Source organism: Camelus dromedarius, chromosome 31 (genome assembly GCF_036321535.1).
Source record: "Camelus dromedarius isolate mCamDro1 chromosome 31, mCamDro1.pat, whole genome shotgun sequence".
Taxonomy (NCBI): domain Eukaryota; kingdom Metazoa; phylum Chordata; class Mammalia; order Artiodactyla; family Camelidae; genus Camelus; species Camelus dromedarius.
Window position 1 is genome coordinate 2,262,244 of NC_087466.1, and position 7,641 is coordinate 2,269,884.

Consider the following 7,641-nt stretch of genomic DNA (forward strand, 5'->3'; position numbering starts at 1 on the left):
GGGGCGGGGCCCGGGCGCTGGGGCGGGGCCGCGTCCTGGGCTGTGGGACGGGATTGTGATGGGGCGGGGCCTGGGTGCTAAGGCGGGGCTGCGATGCGGCGGGGCCTGGGGCGGGGCGGGGTTGCGATGGGGCGGGTCCAGAGTGCCCGGGGCGGGGCCGTGGAGGGGGCGGGGCAGGGCGCAGTGAGTACACCTGACTTAACAGGCACCTTCTTAAACCAAAGAGAATTGTCTGCCTTTACAGTAGGTCTTAATATTTAGTTTTGTTCACTGGTTGTGTTTTAATATTTTACTTTTTGAATAGACGGTACGATTACAAGCTCAAAAATCAAAGGAATTCCACTTCTAATAATTGCAGAGCCCTAGCGCTTTATGAAATGTGAACTAAATACATGAAACAGCTGTCGGCAGGCACTGGGGTAGAACAAAAAGCAGGCGGAAACTGGAGGAAGTTAGCTCTTGAAAGAGGGCTGATTTTGCTTGAGAGCTCTCTCTCGTCATCCAGACCCGAACAGGAAGCCACAGTCTTATTGGCTGGAGAGGGCGGAGGATGGAGCTTGGGGAGCCCCGCTGCAGCTGCAAACGAGAGGGGCACTGGGAAGTTTGGAGCTATAAACTCCTTTCAATACGAGGCTGGCCTGAGATGCCAGATGTGGGCAAGATTCCAAAGATCCCAGGGCAAGACAAATAACTGGACACCAAAATAACAGAGTAGCTGCTGCCAGCTCCCAAGGGGATCGAGCTTGGAAACTGACAAGAGAAGCTTGGTAATGCCTCCGTTTCCCATTTAAACCCCAAAAGGGCCACAGCTTGGGAATAAAGACTGTGTTCTAGAAATAAGGGATCTGCACCAAGAATAAGGACAAAATCAAAATATATGTGTCCTAATGAAACGTAGAGGTTCATGGTGCTCTTCCAGTAATTCAACTGCCTAGAGAACAAACTTCAACACGCTCCAGAGAATGGTAACAGAGCCCAGAGTCTCAGTGACACATTATCCACGATATCAGAAACACAATCATGAGAACCAGACATGGAAAGGAACAAACAAATGTGATCGAGTCAACAAAGTCCAGGTTCAGTCAACAGAAACAGATCCACAAATAATTCTAGACAATAGAAGTCACATAAAAGTACCGAATATACTGAATTTATTGTAAATATGTTAAATAAATGTTATAAGAAATGTTAGAATCTGCAGAAAAAGATGGCTATGGTGATTGAAACCATGGAGAATTTTAAAAACAATTGGAAAAACATATTTTAGAAAGGAAATCCTAGAACTAAAACCACATCAGAACTTCTGGTTTCCTGGTCCGACATGCAAGGAACTTGGACATCATCGTTCCCACCAACACAAAAATAAAAGAGCTGAACAAACTGAAAATCAGTGACTCTTCTGAGACTCACCAGAGCACTGAGATCACAGGGCAAACCTCTGCCCCAAACTGGAGAGACAGACAGCTCGGTACAGAGTCACAACTTACTGCGTAGGATGCAGAGGCCTCCACAGCATCCGGTACCAGGACCGGAGAATGTAAACTGTAATTGCTGTCTTGCTGATCTGGCTCACTGTGGGCAAGTTAAAAAACCCAGGGAGTCCAGTCTTAAGCTCTCTCCTGCCCCTGTGGTCCCACCAGCTTCCTACAGGGAAGAACGGGTGCAGGTGGGCCACAGGCACTCAAAAAGATCCATCCACCGCGGTAGAAGTGACTCAAACACGGACGATAAACCCGAAGTCCATCCTGCACCCCCATCCCGAGAAAGGAAAGGGTGGTACCTGAGCTTTCTCTGTGTTTGCCTACTTATACTCACTTATGGGTAGACTCAGCTTTGTCTGCCTGCTGTGGTTTTGGGTTTTGGGGGGCAGGTGGTAACTAGGTTTATTTATTTATTTGTTATGTTTATTTTTAACAGAGGTACTGGGATTGAACCCAGGACCTCGTGCATGCTAAAACATGTGCTCTACCACTGAGCTATACCCTCCCCCCATCTGCTGTGGTTTTTAACTGTTTCTGTTTAACAGGACCCTGGCATCCATTTTGCAACTTGGTTTATGTCTTAACAGCACGTCCTAGAGAACATTCCAGCGAGTTCAAGAGTTCCTGTCTTTGTTTTTTATTCCACAGTATTCTCCCGGCTCTGTTCCTCCTTCTGCTCTCCTGGGATAAGTAATAGTGTTCCTGTTCCAAATTCACACTGTGACGAAGCATCAGAGAGGATATCCATCTCTTTACTCCCTTGCAAAGTGGGATGTTATGAATATTTTAATGTTATCACAAATTTGAATCATATCTCATTAATTTTCATGCCTCTTTAGCACGCTTTCAAACAGGATGCTACTGGTCCAAGGAAAGAGGGGGCTCCATGGATTAGAAGAGGATAGAAACACACTGGCGAAGTGGGGAGGGTAGAGCTCAGCGGTGGGGCTCATGTTTAGCACGTACAAGGTCATGGGTTTGGTCCCCAGTTAAACTGAAAATAATAATAATAATAAGTAAGCCTAATTACCTCCTCCACCTCCAAAAAAAAGCATTAACCCCCCCACACACATTTGCAGGTGTGCAGGCATGTGGTGTATGATAAGCTGGTGGTGAAAGGCTGGCTCAGTTGTTCACAGTGTTACCCACGTGTCAAAAGTAAAGTTAGATTTCTACTAGATAAAAAATAGATAAACAACAAGGACCCACTGTATAGCACAGGGATATATTCAGTATCTTGTAATAACCTATAATGGAAAATAATCTGAAAAAGAATATATGTGCATGCATAACTGAACCACTGTTCTGTACACCTGAAACCAACAGAACACTGTAAATCAACTATACTTCAATTTAAAAACAAGTAAAGTTATATTTCTATACCCCACCATGCACAGCAATAAATTCCAAGTGGATTAAGAGCTAAATGTAAAAATCTAATTTATAAAAATTAGTCCTGTATTAAGAGAAAATATTTTTAAAGTTGTTTTTAACATTGAGTTAGGAAGAGCTTGTTTAATAAGGCACAGAACGCTGGAACCGGGACAAAAAAAAAAAAAAAGGCTGATAATTCTGACTCTATAAAAATTTCCTGTGCTTCCAAATTAAGAAGACAAATAAATAACAGGCCTGGAGAAAATACCTAGAACACACGTAACAGAGAAAAGAGAAGTATCTAGATTGCGTTGCCAGTTCCTACACATTAAGAGACAATATGGTAACAGGTACAGTGACACCACGTAGAGTGAAATGGCTGAGGAACAAGTGAATGAGATTATGCAGGGGAGAGGCTGAGGAAAGGAGAGTTACCAGGCGCCTGAGAAAAGTCATTTCTCACGGCCGACCTCTCCTTTAACATTTTAGTTTCCAACAATTAAGGCGAAAGGAAAAGTCGTTGTGGAATGGAATTTTCATTGGCTGGCAAAAGAAGATGCACAAATTTCTCGGGCACCAAATCGGAGGGATTTTGCTTTTGGTGGTTTGGATATGAAACACTGATTTATTGAATATGATGGACGACATCTTCAACAGAGCTTTTCCTGAGACAGGCAAGTCAGACGGACACGTGTTTTAACCTTTGCTTATTTTAAATGTATGTATTCCTCAATAAAATTAACGCGATATTCCCCAATGAAGTTAACACATAATCAAGATTTTCAAAAATCTACCAGGCCAGGAAAGCTTCCATCTTCCCTGCCCCTCTTCACACGAGCACTCTGTATTCCGGGCTTTTCCCCCTTGTTACCACCATAGCTTTCAATGAGAGGCTTTTGCTTTTCTGTCTTGATTTATGAAAATGAACCACTTTCTCTGGGCTCCTGTGCTGAGAGATGAAGCTTGAACTCACAAATATCGCCAACCCTACCTTCTAATACAGTCTTATTATTATCATTAGCTTCCCTATTATTTATATTTGTAATCTTCACACCTTCATTTTTTTTGTTTCCTTGACTTTTTTTGTTTAACTGAAGTACAGTCAGTTACAATGTGTCAATTTCTGGTGCACAGCACAATGCCCCAGTCATGCATACACATACATATGCTCATTTTCATATTCTGTTACATTAAAGGTTAGTGCAAGATATTGAATACAGCTCCCTATGCTGTCCAGAAGAAATGTGTTTTTTATCTGTTTTTATATATATGGTTAACATTTGCAAATCTCAAACTCCCACATCCATCCCTGTTTCCTTGTCTCTTGGCTCCACTATCTGTGAAGTAAGGATGTAAGGTCCTCTCTTTTGCCTTTTCAACCCTTCTCATTCCTAGCTCACAACTTCTATCTCGTTTTCTTTTTTCCATCATCAAGGTTGATAATGTTACACCATTCTATGACAATAATGAAATATATTGTACTTTTTCTATATGTTGATTTTAAAAGGTCAAAGTCAATCAACATGTTATACTTCTGTTTTCTTAGAATTTCCACTTGCCTTGTCAGGACTTGAATTATCTCATCTCCTCGTTGCCTGGAGTGATTCTCCAGGGCACAGTCAGCCTCTCCAGTCTCTTGTTTCCTGGCCGTGTCCCTCGTAGAACCCTGCGTCTCCACCACCATCTACACCAGCTCTCCAGACACAGCCATCATGAGAGGACTTCCTTCCTCGCCTCTCTGGATAAAAATCTACTCTTTTCTGGATCCCTTGCCTTGTTCCTTTCTTGTACTTACACTCTGGTGTTTCTGGAGCACATCCTCAATCAAATTCTCAAGAAAGGGTGTGTGAGCAGGTTGATCTTCTGAGATTTTTTGTGCCTGAAACAGTCTGCTTTGCCCTGAAACTCCTCTAATAATTGTGTATGAAAGCCTGGATTTAAAATACTTTTCCCTCAGCATTTGAAGTCTATTCAGGATCTTCTGTCTCTTCTGGTCTGATGCCAGTCAGATGCTGGTTGCTTCGTGGGTAAGCTGGTGTTTCCTTCTCCGTGAGGCTGGTCTGATCTTTCTTTGTCTTTGTGTTCTAAGATTTCACAGCGATGTTCCTATCTGCCTGTCTTCTTTGTTCATGGTGCCAGCACTCCTTGGGATGACTCAGCCTGGAGATTGAAGTGTTCCAGCTCTGGAAAATTACTCCCATCATCTCTCTGAAAATTTCTCCCATCCTAGTAGGAATCCCTCCTGGCCAAATGCTGTGCCTCCCAGGCTGAGTGACACACCTGTGTTTATATTTCCATTTCTTTGTGCTTTTCCTTTTCTTTCTGGGATATTTACTCCAAATATTTTCTTCCAATTTCCCTACTTACAGTTATATTTTCTGAACTTTCAAAAGCTGGGTTTTTTGTTTTGTTTTTTTTTTTTTTTGCATCTGTGGTTTTACTTAGACCACATTGATGGATTGTTAGTATCTGTAATCTTCGATCTTTCTGGTGATACTAGAGTGTGCTATTTTAGCCAGATTTCCTCCAGGGTCCTTTTCTCATCTTATTTACCACAGTGTCTTTTTTTCATGTTGCAGACATTCCACAGATGCCTGGTCATTCCTGGGTGTCCGTTCACGGGTAAGAAGAAATTAACAAGTAGGTGGCCAGGAGCCAAAGGCAGACTTCTCAGAACTCCCTGTTCTTACACACAGCCGTCTGGAAACGATGCCTGATTGATGTGAAACTACGAAGTGTGATCTGAAGATGCCACAGCCCCGGCATGGAAACCCACTGCCTGCCGGGAGAACTGTCCAAACCCAGACAGAAATATGTGTCACGGAACTAACCCTGGGTCCACTCGCCCACACAGTGAAGCCAACCTCCTGACCCGGGTTGGGTGAAGGAAAGTGCAGTGTTTACTGCAGGCTCCAAGCAAGGAGTCCAGGCAGCTGGTGCTTAAAAGACCTGAACTCTCCAAAGGCTTTCAGGGAAAGGTTTTTAAAGTCAAGGTGAGGGAGGGGGGCTGTGGGGGTGTGTGAACGCTCACTGACTTTCTTCTGATTGGCTGGTGGTGGGGTCATCGGGAGTCAACATCATCAACCTGCTTCCAGCTGGTCCGGGGTCTCTGTGCTTGTGGATAGTACAGGGTTAACTCCTTCCACCTGGTGAGGGTTCAGTATCTGCAAAACAGCTCAGAGGACAAGGCTCAGAATATCAGCTACAGCCCTTGGGGAGGAACTTGACTTTGTTTTATGGCTAAATTAACGGTCCTTGACTTTGTTTTATGGCTAAACTATGATTATTTTGTCTTGCTTGACTGTTTCCCTTTGTTTCTGCTTTTTCTTACTTCTCTGACTGACTGTACTCTTTGGAACTTGGGGAAGCCTGGGAGGCTAAAGGTTTTCTACAGACAAGAGGCAGGCGGAGGACACAGGGTTCTGTCCCAGGAAGGCCCCTTGGGATCCTGCCCAGTTGCATTTGGGCATCATCCCAATTGCTACCCTGACGACGTCACGGGTGCAGCTTCCCCCAGCAGCCCTGCTTCCACCTGTCCTCTGGCTCTGAGCCTTTCCCCAGACTGACCCAGCCCCGCACCCTCCTTCCCCCACCTCCCCAAAGAACACACTGGACTGTGGCATTGGCAAGGAGTCAACATTTATTGAGCTAAGCCACTGGGATCTGGGGTGGTTTGTTACCACGACCCAGGCTAACTTATCCTGACTGGTAAACCCCATTCCTCCTCAGTGAAGCCAACTCATTGAAAGTCTCTTCCTTTTAAACAGGAGTGTGTAACCAAGCCATCTGAGGGGCCATGCATTCACAGGGAAAACAGCAGAGGGACGCAAAGGGAACAGAGAGGACGCCAGGATCAGAGGAGAACGTTTGTCCTACAGCGGTGATTAGTATCTTCAAAGAGACGATCCTGGACCATCGCACTAAAAGAAGGTACCGGAGAAAGGAAACAGCACAAGAGTAAGAAAGGTCTTTTGGAGACTGAGGATACAGTGGAAACTCATGAGGAAATAGATACAGAAATGGTCACAGCAGTTTCCCTTGTAAAGACCCCAAGCTGGAACCTACGTTGGTGGCCTTGAGCGGGTGAAGGGTGACGGGTGTGTCCCACACACGTGGTACGGCTCTGCCCCGGGACACCCCAGGCAGTGAAGAGGGTGGACCCTTAATGTGTAGGACGGCCTGGAGGATCTGCTGGGAAATGGTGCTGAGTGGGAGAAAGTCCACCTTGAAAGGGTACAAACTGAGTGATTCATCTACAGACCATTTGTGAAACAGGTCAGTGCAGAATCAATCCGAGGCCTGTGCGGTTCCCAGGGCAGGGGTGCTGCATCTAGAAATGGCAACACCGCCTCCTGGTGGCAACGTTGTGTATCGCAAGTGTGACCTTAGAGCAGCGGGGCAGCCTCTGCCTGGACTGAGTGACAGACAACAGACATCTGCCCTCAGGATGAAACAGACACTGTGGGTTCGGGGCGGATAGGTCGGGAAGTGCCCTCCCCGGTGGCTGCGAAACCCTTGTATGTCAACTGTCAACGCAAGTTTTCTAATAGCCTTAGAATATTGTCTTCTCCCCCACGGTCACTGTCAGCAAGCTATATCCACAGACAGGGGTCCTCGGAAACACAGAGACAAATCACCCTGTAGCTGAGGAACCACCATGAGAGTGGAAATGAATCTCAGAAGAATGTTTTCTAATTGGAATTCCAAGCTGATTTACATAAAAGAATGTCAAATGGGAGCCGATCACCATCTTTTCAGCCACGCCTGAGGCTGCACCGTGGAGGCA